Source organism: Argiope bruennichi, chromosome 8, assembly GCF_947563725.1.
Source record: "Argiope bruennichi chromosome 8, qqArgBrue1.1, whole genome shotgun sequence".
NCBI lineage: Eukaryota > Metazoa > Arthropoda > Arachnida > Araneae > Araneidae > Argiope > Argiope bruennichi.
In genome coordinates this window covers 125,306,900-125,323,811 of record NC_079158.1, presented here as the reverse complement: position 1 = coordinate 125,323,811, position 16,912 = coordinate 125,306,900, and the positions used below count along the sequence as shown (strand labels likewise).

Genomic DNA, 16,912 nt, shown 5'->3' with positions numbered 1-16,912 from the left:
TAGATTCGGGTACTGTTGCATGAGTAAAAAGTCACAGTATTGATTTGCATTTTCCCATTTATACGATGTTTGACTTTTGTAATAAGTGGTTTCTATTTCTGTCACTCACTTCTCATCGTGTTAACGTCAGATCGCACCCATTTTGCTTTACACAAAAAATTTGTATTTCAAATGGAAAAGCAAATTTTCACCATCTTACGAAACTGCAAGTGAAGAAAATATTTAGATAGTGGTCTATATTAATAGTACCTATAGAATTTTTTATTGTAATTTTCAATAGTAAATGAGCTTTTTAATTCAGAATCCACTATGCATGCTTTTTGAAAACATCACAAATCTCTTATTTAAAAATTAAATCATGTTAATGAATAGAAGGAATGAACCCTCTCTATTTGCAAAAATGCTATTGAAGTCATTGTAACTTTCCCAACTTTTAATATGTATCTAATATTTTAATGTTTAATGTCTGTTTCAATCAACTGATTATACGAGTTTTTTTTTTAATTAAAATAAACTACGTTTATTATATAACAGAGAAAAAAATGGGCAATAGATGGAATATGAAGTTCGTATATAAATATATTTATTTGATTTTCTTGACGGTAATGTAGATGAAGGAAAGAATGATTAATGGCTGTTTCATTATTCAAGATTTCCATATTTTCCTAAAATATATATTTTCGTTTTTTATAATATATTATTTCATCTCTATTCACTTCCGATTGAATAATCAAATTGTTTTGTATTTGTAAATTTGTCTGTAATGCAATTACAATAAGCAGTAAAAAGAAATGAAAGCTATTTAAATACAAAATCAAAAATGAGCAATGAAAAAATAAAGGAGAAGTAATAAAAGATATAATACAGCAAGAAAAGAAAATAATTTAATATTCAAAATGCATTTTTAATGTTTTTTCCCTCAGTCGTGTCATTTTCAAGATTAAAATAAAATGATTATTAACATTTTTGATATTAAAATTTCTCCTTCAATTTAATAATACCTTCTTGCCAAAACATTTAGTATGAGCAATTGTTCCAATGAGAATGAAAAACGAGACAGTCGAGATGAGTAGAAAATGCTTTACATGAACATCAAAGTACATAAACACGGCAATGGTAATGGTTTTATCTCAGAATACAGACATATGTCTAAAATTATTATGAATGCAGATAACGCAGCATATAAAATACTAGGATCTTTCCTAGTACTTTTCTTTAATGTGGGAGATGGAAAAATTTGAACGTAATGATAAGTACAAATCTCTAGAAAGGATTGAACTAACCCTTCTTGAAAAATTTTTCAGTACAATCCTTAAACTGCCTTGGGAAAATGTTTTTGAGAGGATATGAAACATGTTTTATGGAATAACATTTAAAAAATTATATTTAGTGACTATCTTTACTATTTTGTTAATTATAATAATGATTTCCATTGGTAACTTTGAATAAATTCATATATATTCTCATGTTAATTTATTATACTCTCGTATGATTTTCATATGAATTTTGTCGTGGCTGGTTCGTGAGTGCTTTCAATAAATAGGCAAATAGAAAACTTAACAGATTTATTTCAGATTCGTTCGAGTTCTCCTGCTCAGTAACTCCTCCTCTCAGAGCCAACCCTCGAATGACATCACTCTTTTAATTACACTCGCGCTAGTTGTCTAGCGCCATCTATGAACGTTTATTTCCTAATGCTTCAAAATCCAATCACTACACCCCCAACGCAAGAGAAATGTTTATATGAAAACATAAACATACCTCTGAATTAAAATTATGAATTGGATTTTAAAACGTATCTAATAACATCAAATTATCCAAATAAAAACAAACACAAATGCAAAGTTAACTCGAATGAATAACTAATTACTAACAACATTTAAGAAAGCAATGAGGTAAAATAAGAAATGCACAATTGAATATAAATACCATCTTGATAATAAGAAACTCACTTATCAGTTAATATACATTAATATATACATGTGTTTATCACTTATCAACTAATAAACACAAATTTATGATAAATATAATCACTTAGTAAACATTAATACATAAATAAGAAAGGATTTCACTTGATGAACATTACTCAAATGATATTTCAAATATAACCAAAACTGCTGAATGAAAATTTATAACACTAGAAAAAGTCATATTCCTATAACTAATCCTATTTCAAATAGTTTTGCACATTATACTCTTAACCAAACTTGCGAATACCAATTATTCAACATATTAAGAAAATGATAAACAAAACAAAAAAACATTAAAACAAATATACATAATATCAAGCATAAATTATTATTATTTTATAGTCACTAATCCCATATTGATATATAAAACAGAAAAAGGATATTAGTACTAAAAAAAAATGTTTTTCATTCTATTTTGGTAATAAACGTGACAGAGCATCAGCATGCGGCATTTTAGAACCAGGGCAATGTTTTAATGTTATGTTGAATCTCTGCAAGGCAAATACCCACCTTTGTAGTCGAGATGACTGAGGAGCGCACTTGCTCAGATAAGGAAGGGTGTTATGATCGGTAAAAATGTGGGTCTCGGATCCAAACACAAGGGTTTCAAACTTTTTCAAGCTCCAAACTATAGCAAATGTTTCCCGTTCGATTGTCGACCAAGATTGTTGGCTTTTGTTTAATTTTTGACTTGCATAAGCGATAGGGCACATTTTTCCATCAACAGTCTGTGATAAACACGAGCCAATCCCGATTGACGAGGCATCACAATGAATCACAAAGGGTTTGCTCATATTTGGGGTGTGTAGAGTAGGAGCGTGTAACAATGCTGATTTTAATTTTTCAAAAGCAACACTATGCATTTCACACCACGGCAACACATCAGGGCTTCTTTTCTTTGTTAGTTCCGTTAATGGAAAGGCAATCTCGGCGAAATTCGCAACATAATCACGATAATAGTTGAACAGGACAAGAGCACTACGTAGTTGTTTCTTGGTTTCAGGTACGGGCAAACGAGAGATCGTTTCTAACTTAGCTGGATCAGCTTGATGCTTTCCTGAGCCAATTATATGTCCCAGGTATGAAATTTCAGATTTCGCGAAAGCACACTTTGAAAGATTAACAGTGAATTCCAACTCTTCCAATCTATCCAGCACCAAATGAAGATGTTTTAAGTGAGAGGGAATATCATTGGAGAATATAGCAATGTCATCAATATAAGCACGGCAAAATTCTCTGTATGGCCCCAATGCTTTGTTCATTTCCCTTTGAAAAGTTGCAGCTGCATTTTTCAGCCCAAAAGGCATTACCTTAAAACGATATTGTGCTCTATGGGTCTTAAAAGATGTATAATCCCGCGAATCTTCTTCCATGGGAAGCGAATAGTACCCCTTCAAAAGATCTAACACACTAATCACATTTGCCTGTCCTATGGAATATATTAATTCCGTTGCGTCTTCCATGGGGAAATCGTCGGTTTTAGTCACTGCATTCAAAGCTCGATAATCCACGCACATCCTGATAGATCCATCCTTCTTGTTTACACAGACTATAGGATAAGCAATGTCAGCTGAGCTCTCTTCGATTATATCTAGTTTTAGGAGTTCTTCGATTTGGGAGTCTATTTGAGGTTTTAGCGCTTCAGGAATCCTGTACACGTAAGGTTTTTTCCTTTCTTTATCGTCCTCTAATTTTATCTTGTGATGACCAACCTTTGCAACTCTAACTTGTCCGGTAAATATTGAATGATGATTCCACAATAAGTTCAAGATTTGACATTTCACTTCCTCAGAAAGATGTCGCAAATCCACTTGATCAAATATCTCTTTCCAGTAACATACATTTTTATAACTGGGGGATGAATAAACTTCTCCAAAGTCTGCATCATTTTCAAAGATCATGCCTACAGCATTAATTCTTGGATAGTATTTTCGCATTTTATTTGCATGACAATGCCCAATTTTTCCATCGCTAAGTTTTACTTTATATGAATGTGGAGGGCAATGCTCGATAACTTCTCCAGAACCAGTCCAACGGGCATACAATTTGTTCGATGAATCAGGTATTAATAAATAAACTTGGTCACCTGGCTTAAATTCCTTAGAAGCGGTTCGGCGGTTAAAATATTCTGCATATGCCTGCTGTTTACCAGAAGCGATGAGAGATGCTTCCTCTGCAGATCTTTCTAAGTTTATTTTTTGCTCCTGTAAATAATCCACAACTGATTTCTCCATGTTTAACGGAATGGCAATATCACCACACCAGCTCGATTTTAGAACACTGAGAGGTCCTGATGCTTCACGTCCATACATCAACTTGAATGGCGAAACACCCGTCGTACAGTTAGGAACTTCCCTGTACGCAAAGAGCATATACGGAATGTATTTATCCCAATTACTCGGATCAGTTCTGATAATGTGATGGAGTGAATTTTTGAACACCCTATTATATCTTTCTATAAGACCATTCCCAGCTGGATGGTTAGGCGTCGTAAATCTGGGAGCACAACCTAATCTTTTCATGAATTCCTGGGTTAACTTAGAAATAAAGTTCATTCCATTATCACTTGCAATAACATTGGGTATTCCAGTCCGCATGAATATCTCCAATAAAGCATCACACGTAGCTTTAGCCGTTAACGAACGAAGAGGGATAGCCTCCGGCCATCGAGAATGCTGGTCCATTAGACATAATACATACTTATGCCGACGAGCAGAAGGGGGTTCAATGGGTCCTATTAGGTCTATATTTACTATCTCAAATGGCAATTCCGGACGGAGAACAGGAGTAATAGGAATTTTATCAATCATTTTTTACGGACTCCTCAACTGGCATTCTTTATAGGATTTACAAAAGTTTTTAATATCATCTGTCATATTTGGCCAATAAAAACTGTATTTAATTCTTTCACTAGTCTTTTTTAATCCCATATGGCAACCGAAAATTGATTCATGTGCTAATTTAAGAACTTGCTGTCTCTTATTTTTGGGCAAAACCAACTAACTCACTTTTTCGCCTAATATTTTATCCCGGTGGAATATTAATTCATCATTCATAAAAAAGTTTCCTTTTCCAAGCGATACATTTTTTCTTACTGACTGCAAAGTATCACATTTTCTTTGTTCTTCTTTCAACGCATTAATTTTGTTTTTCTTATCCAAAGAATCGCTTTCATTTCCGCTCTGTTGTTCTTCGGTCTGACTAACTCCACAACAAATCATAAATTCATCAAAGCTCTCTTCCATCGGCGCCTCTAATCCAGACAAGTTTTGGGTGCGGCTGTGGTTTATGCTTTCTCCCAATACGTTTAATACAGAGGGGGGGATGATGAATTGCTCTTGAATTCTATCCGTGATAGCTGCAACTATCTCAATAGGCCTGGAAAATCCTTCGTTGTTTTTATTTTTTAATGATATTTGAAAACTCGAAAGAATAGCGTTAATCCTTTCTCCAAATGCACTTTTTAAAATGATCTTTCCTTTTTCTTTTTGTTCACTTGACACATATTTAGAATTTAAAACTGGTATCATAGCACCTGAGTCAAATAGGGTTTTCAGTTCTCTATTGTCGACACAAATATCAACGTATTGTAAAGGGTTGATATTTAAGCTTTTTTCACCATTAATTAATTCCGACTGAATTTCCGCGGTTAAAATGTCTTCCCGTTTCTTTTCTGCCGCAGATTCTCTCAACTGCGATTTTTTATGTCTATTTGGGCAGTCTCTAGCAAAATGCGACAATCCACAAACGTAACAGTCTCTTATTACTTTTCTTGAATTTGTAGTTTCGTTTTTATGAAAGTTTTTGTTTCTGAATTCTCGTTGATGCGGGGGTACATATTTCCGTTCCGAAAAATGTCTCTCTTCTCTTTCGTCGTAGGTTTGATGTTTAGAAAAGTTATTCTCTAGATATAGTTCTTTCTTTTTCCTCATATTGTTTGATCGCACATTTTCATAATCATCTAATTTGCTTGCAGTTTCGTTTGGATTTGTGAATTGTGACCAAACATCAATAAAATGTTCTTTAATATTCGCAGGTACTTTTCGCTTTATCTGTTCTGTTATGATTAAACCCGACAAACCTTCAAAAGTAGTTATTTCCAATCCTTGAATCCATTGCTTAAAATAATTTTTAAGTTCGTAAGTAAAATCGCACCAGGTAGTCTCCGGTCTTTTAAAATGAGTCATAAACTTTTGCCTGAATTTTTCCGGGCTGAGTTTAAATCGTTTCACTAATAAACTCTTGATGTGGTCATAGTCCTTAACTTTCTCGATTGGCTCTCGAGCGATGAGTTGGGTTATATCCGCTGGAAATAATCCTAATAGATGCGACACGTAATCTTCTCGTTTTATTTGAGCCCAATCGGCTTGTCTCTCGAACAACAGCAAATATATACTGATATCACTGTTCTTTTCATCGAATTTTTGCATCACGTGACTGAGTTCTATCTTGGGAGTTGGTAATTCGACATCCACGGGTACACTGGAATATTGCAGCTTCAGTTTCTCAAGTTCGAATTCTCGTTCTTCTTGTGCCTTTTTCTCTTGCAATTCCCACTCTTCTTTAATTTTTCTTTCTTCCAATTCTCGTTCTTCTTGCTTTCGTTTTTGATCTTCTCTCTCTTTTCTATCCTCTATGATAACTATCATTTGTTTCTTCACAAACTCTTGCTCGTAATTTTCACTTCCAGTAATTAATTTGTTTAAGTCCACAATTTTCATCTCTAATGAAACAGTTTCACCCAGCTCTTCCGCCAACAACTTCAAATCTTCCTTTTTCGCACTGCCTAGGAAGGCCATATCGATACCGAAAGCACACACCTTTATCGAATAAAGTTCGATTTCAAGTTCTTCAAAAATAGCACTCGATTCTCAATCTGGTCTACTGCGCCAAATGTCGTGGCTGGTTCGTGAGTGCTTTCAATAAATAGGCAAATAGAAAACTTAACAAATTTATTTCAGATTCGTTCGAGTTATTCTGCTCAGTAACTCCTTCTCCTCTCAAAGCCAACCCTCAAATGACATCACTCTTTTAATTACACTCGCGCTAGTTGTCTAGCGCTATCTATGAACGTTTATTTCCTAATGCTTCAAAATCCAATCACTACAAATTTTTTTCACAAATTCATATATTTTATACAATTATTTATGTTCTGTATCCAAACAATATGAATGAGAATTGATTTCATTGATTTTAATTTTGTAAAATTGATACTAAACATATAACATTCTGTAAAACCGTTCCCCCCACAATTACGTAATAAAACAATAACAAAAAACAACACAATGATCTGAGTTGTAGGAGTCGCATTCGGCAACTCTAAACGACCGAAACATTTAGGCATAATGATTCTTTTTATACGATCATTTAACACAGACTGATATAGATCAAAACAGCATGTGGCATCTCTTAGCCACTCGTTTTGTGAAAGTTTCTTTTTTGTTTTGTTACTTAGCGAGCGTTCATATTTTACATTTTGCTCTGTAAGCCAGGTTTGACTGTAGATGGTGTAAAGAAATAGACTACTCAGCGTTGTCACATCTCATATATTGGTAAATGGCTAGTAAACCTCGTATTATGGCTGTGAATATAGTAATTACTTTCGCAGAAGCTTTGAAGAGCAACTTGTGAAAATGGTATTTTGTAATCAATCTTACTCTCGTTTCCTTATAGAATATAGAAATTTTACAAGTTCCTGTCTTCACAAAGACATTGCACTATTTTAACATTTTTTTTAGAATTTTATAATATTTAAAGCAAATGAATTCATTTTGATTTCGTAATATAGCTCCATCTAGCAGTGAATTTGAAGGAAAATATATTTCATGATGTTTATATTTATTAGTCATTAATGAAGGGACAAAAAAAAACTATACTGGATAAAAATTCTGATGTTCAACAAAAAACATGTTTTAAAAACTGTCTTTATAAAATTTATTGGATTTATAAAGCTTAATATTGTTCGTATTAAAGCTGTTGACTTTTTTAATTTTCCACCTTGGGATATCCCACAGTTTCCGTTCTTGAATCCTTTCACTGAATTCAACAAATTATTAACTGCTCCTTTTATTTTCCAACAGTTCTTTATATATCATCGCTATCGGTATTCTTCTTTTGTGCCAATTTTTACGGATGGTTCGAAATCAGCTGGCCATGTTGGTTGTGGAATCATTCTTACATATGACACACAAAGCAACCGTCTTCAGAATTGCTGCTCAGTTTTTACTGCTGAGTCGTGGCAATTTTCTGTGATCTTCAGAAAATTTCAACCTCTACTCAGTATAAATTTATTGTCTGTACCGACAGCATGAGTGTTTTGGAGACGCTTTCTCACTGTCAAAATCGAATGCATCCGATTGCCCTTAAAATTTCATTCACCTTCCGACTTTTAAAAAATGATGGCTTTAACATTATTTTCTGTTGGGCACTGAGTCATGTCGGCATTTTGGAGAATGAGAAGACGGACTTGGTGGCAAAATCTACAACGACCTTTTTAAGCATGGGAATTCCCTTTTGCGACATTAAAAGGACTATCTATCATCACATCTGTTCTAACTGGCAAATGTCATGGGATCTGCCGATCCAAAATAAATTACATTTTATTAAAAGGGACATTGTTTTTCGGCCTGTTCATTCTATACGTGAGATGGATGTTGAATTAATTCGTCTCCGTATAGGGCATACGCACTTCACTCACAAACATCTCTTATTTGGGGAAAATGCACCTATGTCCAACAACTGCCAAGTTCAATTTATTGTTCTTCATATCTTAATTAAATGTCCTGTTTTTAATTTATATCGTACTCGTTTTTTTACCTCATCTTCAATATTGCAAGACTTAGTGGGTGAAAAATACCACCCAAATATTTTTAAATTCTTAAGAGCTATTGGGAGTTTTACTTGCATATAGCAAACTTTTTTATTGCTCTGTATATGTTGAACATTCCTTTTAAGTTCTTATACATTATATCATTATTTAAAATTTTCATGACTCATAGTTTTAAATTTTAAGATGCTAAAATCATTGTTTACATCATATACAATTTTATCTCCGTACATCTGTGCTAATTTAACAAACGAGTGTTTTTTTAATATCTTTTATACTTTTACCATTTGATTGGCGCAGTGTGGCCAGATATGGCTCTTGCGCCAATAAACCCCACACAACCAACCATCTTTGAGATATTATATAAATTCTAAAATTTATTCTGTAGTGCACATAAGAATTCATTGCTGAACGATTACATTTCATGTACTGATATTTTGAAAATAATATACTTGGTTTCAGCAAAAAGTTTTTATGTTAATTTAAAGTTAATAACTTCAATTTAAAGTTCAAATTTTTTTGGGAGTAATGCTTCTGTAATAATATGAATTATGTTCTATTAAAATTTGTAGCTTGAAAATATATTGCTTAAAATGTTATTAAGAGACAAAGTTACTTAAAATAATGAAATATAAATTTTAGCCTCTATTAATTTGAGCGAACAAGTTGATAACCAAAAGCGGCTGATTACGCAATAAAGCTATAAATACCTGCGGTTTTAGAAATATGTTTTCTTAAAATGTCTAAACTATATTTTACGAAAGTGGTTGTCTTCATATAAAAATTTACAAGATCGTAATTTTTCCGAATAAGGGTGTCTGTTCTCGAGTCTCCGGTTCGCAATTATCCGGCTTTCGTACTATCCAGCCTCGTTCTTTTATCCTAATTAAATGAAAAATTCAAGGCGATGCATTAACAACATTGTCAAAACATTGGAAGCGAGCTAAAATGCAAAAGCAGTCATCTATTAAGGACTTTGTTCAAAAACTAAGTTTTGACTCAAATTTTAGGGTTACCTTTTCATATATGTGTAATCATTTATCAGTGGAAAATAAAATCAATTTGGGTCAATTTTATTAAGAATAGGCCAACGATTTATTTTAACGTTTTGTTTATATTTCCTACACCTAAGTTAGGCATTACAGAATTTGTATTACAATGAGAAAAGTTTATAACCTTTAACTTAATTTTTCTCTAACAAATTTTTGAAACGTGCAGTAACTACCTTTTGAAACGTATAAACTATCAATACAGAGCCTTCTATTTTATCTCAACACGTTATCGGCAACTACTTCTATGATTCAACAGGTCGCGGCCGCGTTCACATTCTACGAGGCTTGAGATAAATGGAAGGCTTAGTACTCAACAAGAAGTAAGAAAATACGTATTATAACAGTGAGTTTTAGCATAAAAAACTTTATCTTCTGTTGCTGGTTGACAAAGAAATTAGCTCGTAGAATACCGGCTTTTTTGATATCCGGCCTGCCATTTCGCCACATTAAGCCGGATATTTGGGAGTGCATTGTATATGTTCCGGCCAAAGCCCGAAATCGGCCAGTTCGCGAACTGGCCAACGTTGCTGTAAACTTACCAGCCAATGCCCGATCTTTTCTTGATTTCGGGCTTAGGCCGGCCAATTCGCGAAGTGGCTTGGGACGATCGGCCAAAGTAGGAAGAAAGGAATCAAAAGCACACTATTAAAAATTATTATCATAAAGAGCACACTATTATTTTACACACTATTAAAAATGAAGTATTTAAAAATGAGTACATCTGTGTACTGCTTTTTTTTTTTTAAGTACATTGTTTCAGAAACGAGTTCAAATATAAATGACACCTCTGAGTTAAAAATAAGCTTGTAATATATAAAAATATGATCTCGTGTTATTCTGTTCTCATATTTAAACCATAATAGAAATTATTCAGTGAACGTATATGCTGTAACAACGTGATAGCGTGAAGATTAGATTTGCGCCCTTCAAAATGAACGAATTATATCTTGAGGAAAAGCGTTGTGTATCGTGTATGAATACAAAGGCAAGTTTTTCTGCTCCATGTACCAAATGTTAAAGATCCCAGATCACATTGTTTCCCGAAATATCGCTTCAAAAAATATGAAATTTGTTTGCAAAGGCAAATATAAGGGCTAATTAAAACAAATATAAGGAAAAATAGTTTTGTTGTTAATACCATTTAAAGACATTTCTTTATTGACGCCATCTGCCGAATTTCACCTACAACATGTCCTTATTTACATTTTATACATAAATGTCATTATATTTATTTACCACTAGTCGCTTTTGGCGACCAGCCAGTTCGCAGTATTAATTATCGCTAAAATTTTTAATTAATGTAACTTGTTCTCTTAGTAGTTTTTTTCTGCAAAAGATTTTTGAGCTTCATATTTTGGTACTTACTTGATTTAGTCATACTTTTATGTAGGCCTTAAACATTTCTGCTCATTATACTACTTATCACTTTCTCTAATGTTCTGTCGGCATCCATATAATTTCTACTTTAATTTAAAGTAGAATTGTTAAACTGCAATCAATATAAAAGCTTTTTATACTGAAGCTAACCATGTCTTTTTTTAAATATGAAAATTGAAATCAGAGTCCTCCGGCAGTGAATTTATATGTTCACTGCAGAATAATTTATATATCTAAAAGAATTGTTCAACAAAAATTTTTCTGATTCATCGTAAAATTAATTTTTTACTTTCAAAAGACTTAAATGATGCAAATAAAAATATTTTATTTTATTTCAGTCAATAAATGAACTTATGAAAAAATTACGAATTTTAAATTTTACACAGTCTTTTGGTCCCAATCCTATTCTGCGAAATACTCTTGACACTTCAACTTTTAAATAAATAAATAAACGTCCCTATCTTCTGTGATAAATCTGACCGATTTATGAAGTTTTTATGTATCAGTTTTAGAGCAATCAACATTTTTATAATCACAGGTCAATCACTGTCGAGAGACCCTTGCAGAAGATTAGCGTATCTTCATTGAGGCAGTCGGTGAAGTAGTCTAAAATCTCCAGTTTTTATAGAAGAGCGATATTCAAATTTAATAAATTATTCAGTCTCAATGAATGATTTTGATGATTGGAGTTCAACAATTTTTATTTAAAATATTGGTGTCTCAAGAATATTTTGTTAAGTATGATTCAAAGGGCAGAGGACCTATGCAAAAATTTAAAATTCCTATTTCATCGGAGCATTTATTGACTAAAGTTACATTAAATATAATTATTCAGTTCCTTTAGACCATTTTATTAACAAATGTATGTCCCAAATTAGCTGATGGTAGCTGATTAGAATGATTATCCTAAGTATATTAAACCATGTTTGACTTAGATGAAATTGTTTTATTGAATTAGTAATGTAAATAGTGTCAAAGCTCATAGAAAACTTTTCCTCCTTTTACTTTTCAGAAAATATCTTATTTCATTTTTTTTTTTTTTTTTTTTTTTTCATTTTATACAGACACCTACCGAAAATTACAATTTTATTTCTTAAATTTGCAATAATAGTTAATTTATCTTTTAATTTAAACTTCTATTGATGTGATGGCAACACGTTGATAAAAGCTACTTTTTTTATAATTTGACGTGCTCGTGCAGATTAAATTTTATTTTTATTTTGAGCGAAACATATTATTGAAAAATATAATTAAATATTTCTTTAAAAATTCGTTAAAAAATCTAAACATAATTTATAAATTAAAACATTGGTATCATTAAAAAGATAATTTTTTGAGCTTTAATTTGATGCAAAAATCGATTTTGTTCTGTAAAATTTTCTGAAGTTATAAAGACAAAACGCCGAAATTACACTTAATTTTTAATTAATTAAAATTCTAATTAAAAATTTAAAAAAATAGCTTCAAGGTGCACATTTCCAATCCCCAAGATATATATATGCCAAATTTGATAACTGTATGTCAAACGGTTTGGACTGTAAAGCGCCAACACACACACAGATTGAGCTTTATTTATAAGTACAGATTATCACTGGCCGAACTTCGGGCTTTGGTCTATATACATATCCCAATTTTTGCAGATTGAATTATTAGTAATAATATTGTAACATATAGTATATTGTTGCATATGTAATGTTTGCCTAACAATATATAACATTATATTTTATAATATACTAGCTGACCCGGCAAACGTTGTTCTGTCTTATAAATTATTTCGGTTGAATATTTTGGTTGATACGAATGCATTGTAAATGTCTGGGGATGGGATCTATGACAGAAAGAGGAATGGAGCTCTGTAGACGATGATCGCCGATAAAAACAAAAAAACACCAACCATTCAATTTCTCAATACAATGTATTTCATTAACATAACGAAACATAGACATTGTTTGATCTCTTGAAAGTTAAACGTAAAGTGACAAAAGTAATTATTTTTTGTCCTAAAGTATAAAAATGAAATAAAGAAAATCAATATTCATTTCGAAGCGCAATTGAGTGTACGATATTTTTTGTCAGTCCGTCTTTAGCCAACACAAATAAGCTCGATGGTTTGCCCTCGCGAGAACATGACACGTGTGAAAAACATGGTGTGTCCACATCTAAGTCGCAAACAGACATCGTTTGGCCTTGCGACTTATTGATTGTCACTGCGAATGCGAATCTAATAGGAAATTGAACGCGTTTGAATTCGATTGGCACGTCTGTGAGAATCATTGGAATTCGTGGCAGCAAAACATTTTCAGCTCGAAATTTACCATTCAAAATGGTGACTTCGATAACGTTTTTCATCATTTTTTAATGACCAATCGCGTGTCATTACATAGCCATGGTGGGTTCAAATTTCGAAGTCAAATAGCAAGAGATCCAAGTTGCAGTCGTAGAAGGTGTGGTGACATGCCTAGCAAATCCAGTGTGTTCAAAAACTCTGTTGGATAATTTACAGCTTCGTTAGCACCGCAAACTGTATCGATCGAGTTTATGATACCAAATCGCCTTGCAACGACTGCTGTATCTTGAAGTTCAAATCGTGGACGTCCACATTTTTTGCTCCCAAAATGGCTCTTTCTGCCAGCCACGCATGATTTATGTATTGTGTGCGTACATCGGGAAATATGCGGTCAATGAGACCATTTTGCGAATCAACGACAGTGCAGAAATTTGTGGGCAATTTTATGCATCCAGTATTTTCATAGACAGCAACTTTTCCATCGCCGATATCTAACAATTGGTCCGAGAATGTGTCAGCAGATGAATCTTGCAGCATTTGGACGCTCGTGTTTATTTTTAACTGGACTTTTTTAACATTACGCCACAGTGGCGATGATTTCCAGCAAGCGTTGATCTCATTAGAGTACGGTGAACGTGGATAGGAACACCCTAATTATCTAGCGTCATGAAATATACTTTACGACCTATTCTCATACCTACCAAATACACATAAAAAATTTCATAAAAATGGGTCAAGCCGTTTCGGAGGAGTACGAACACAAACGCCGTGACATGAGATTTTTATAGATTACAGTACTGCAATGAAACACCAATAATTTCCATTGTTGTTACAAGCGTTTCATTTTCTACTTTTCTTTAATTGTCAAGGATGAAGTCAAGAAGATAGTGTTAATTGTCCACGTTAAGATGGTTTCTGTTTAAAGGCACTTGTGATAGTTTTTTTCAATTTTTGCTGTATTTATAATTAAGGTTTAACTTCACAAGAATGCAATGATGAAAAATTAATATGCGTCCAATTTTAAACACTTCTGCTTTTCTCATTAATTTAATTGAATGTATAAAAATATTCTATCGCTCTTTTAGATTGATATGTTACTTTCATACTGTAGGAGATTGAATTTATTCGTTGAATCAGAGATATTTTAATTGAATTATTTCCTGTTATATTACATAAATTATGAAACATATTCTCAAACCAATATAAAAATTTATTGTTTAATATTCTACTTTCTATTCTTACATATTTCATGAACATGATTTGTTTCGGTGAAAAAAAATTATTGTATTAATTGAATTTCAATTACTTAATTTTCGATGAGACAACATAAAATTAGAGAAATGCATAAAATATGAACATAAATATGTAAGGATTCTAAATTAGTATGAGTAAACATACAACCATTTCAAGTTCGTAAACTTTTTTGAAAAAAGCCATCCCAAGCAAATTAAATAAAATATTAAAATTCACTTTTTAGCAATTTTCAATCCTGGTGAGTCCACTAGTTAGCAAAATCTGTTTCAAAATTTATCATTTTAAAGTAAAAGCATTTTGGTTTTAACTGCTTTGCAAATTAAGAGATAAGAAAGTAACCATCACAAATTATAATAACGCAATTCAAATTTAACGAGCTTAATGAATTTATTAGTAAAGCTATAAAAAATAATAAAAATAAATAAAAGATTCTAAAAAAAAATTGTATGAATAAAAAAAACAACCAATTTTTTCCCCATGTGTGTGTATCTTGTTTTCTACCAAAATGCTCGTAGACAGAAAGTAATTTCTTTTGAACGATCTTAATACAAGAATTATGCTTTTGAATCTAAAGTAATGAAATAAGAAGAATATGACTTCAAACCCTTATTCATTCAAATATTGATCATTGTTGGTTTTAAAATTGCATTTGTCTTGTTATTGCTTAGAGACTGACTTCATGAAAATGCGAAAGTGAATAATAATTCGAATGCTGAAAAAGATCAAATATTTGCTGAATGATCCTCAAAATAAAAATATACCTTGTAGTTCATTAAAGAATCAATAATATACAAACTGATTAAGCATTTTTAATAAAAATGCTGTTAGTAAACGACAATTATGGTTTTCAAAAATATCGCACCTTCTTTTGATAAATGTTAAACTAATTGCATAATTCTCTTTATAAAATTTCGTCTTTTTTCTTAGAAACTTTTAAGAAAAAAAAAAAAAAAAAAAACTAACTCGTATATAGTTCTAAAATATATATTTTATTAAGGTATTCGTAATACATTTACAAATATTGGGAAAGGAAAAATAGATCTTCTATTCTACCAGATGGTTGGTTGAGGTCGTGTAGAAAGGAATTGTTTAAAATTCTTTCAATGGTCCATTCAAGAAATTTATAAATTTAAGTTATACTTCCTTCACCAAAAAGCTTTATAAGAATTTTAAAAAAGTAGTCGATAAATAAATATATATTCCTATGGTGTAAGAAAATACCATTTTCCAATTTACTGAAAATATTAACTTTGACTGCATCAAAAAAAGATTTTTTCGTGAGGCTTTCTCCATCTAAATGTGAATTATCTCAGTTAATATTTAGCAATAAAAATTGGAATATAAATTAATTTAATTTGACAAATATTTTCAAAACTTTTGATAATTTTTCTGTTTAAAGTCATACAAAATTCTTGTTCGCCTAAACAATGGCATATGTTAACGATCATTCAGTAACTTGTCTCGCCTATTCACTTTGTTCCCCGCACTTGGAATCGACCTAAACGAGCGGGTAAAGGTCCACAATCGCAATACAGCAAGATGCAAATATGATATAATTCTAAACATGAAAGGTGTGATTTATATTATTTTCTTTGTCAAAACATTAATGGACGCATCGTATATGATATATGTCAAAGACAAAAGAAGGGAATTCACTGTTTTTGATCTTGTAACTGAAAGTTTTGTTAGATGCGTCAATATATAAAGAGCGACAGCAAAGTTTCTGTTTGGCTTATGATCTCAACGAGTTATTCGTAATGACAAATCGCCGCAATTTAAGTAAGATGACGTGGAACTTCATTTTGTTTCTCATCGGTGCTCTTACAATTCCGATTATTTGGGGGAATAACGGACCTATATTTTAGCTTCAGCAGATTGAAAGCATTGAATATATATTTTAGTCAGGTCACTTCCAGTCTTCTACCGTGTATTCTTCACATAATTCAAGCCACAGAGTTCTTTTTCAGCTTTGTAGCAGACTCGACTCTGTGCATTTTTGTTTCTCACTATGCACATGTTTGTAAAATTATTCGAATCCTGTTCCGAAATTTCCAGAAAAAATTGAACAGAACTCAATCAACAGGAGATTTCATAGAAAGAATCAGTTTTCATGAACAGGTTTTGAAAAATATGACCAACTTTAACG

The 16,912-nt window shown here is 32.0% G+C and overlaps 1 protein-coding gene across 1 annotated transcript in view; it reads right to left on the bottom strand.

Moving 5' to 3' along the window:
- LOC129981728 (uncharacterized) overlaps nucleotides 1–16,912 on the bottom strand; it is a 91,479-nt gene that overhangs the window by 42,199 nt on the left and 32,368 nt on the right. The window lies entirely within an intron of this gene.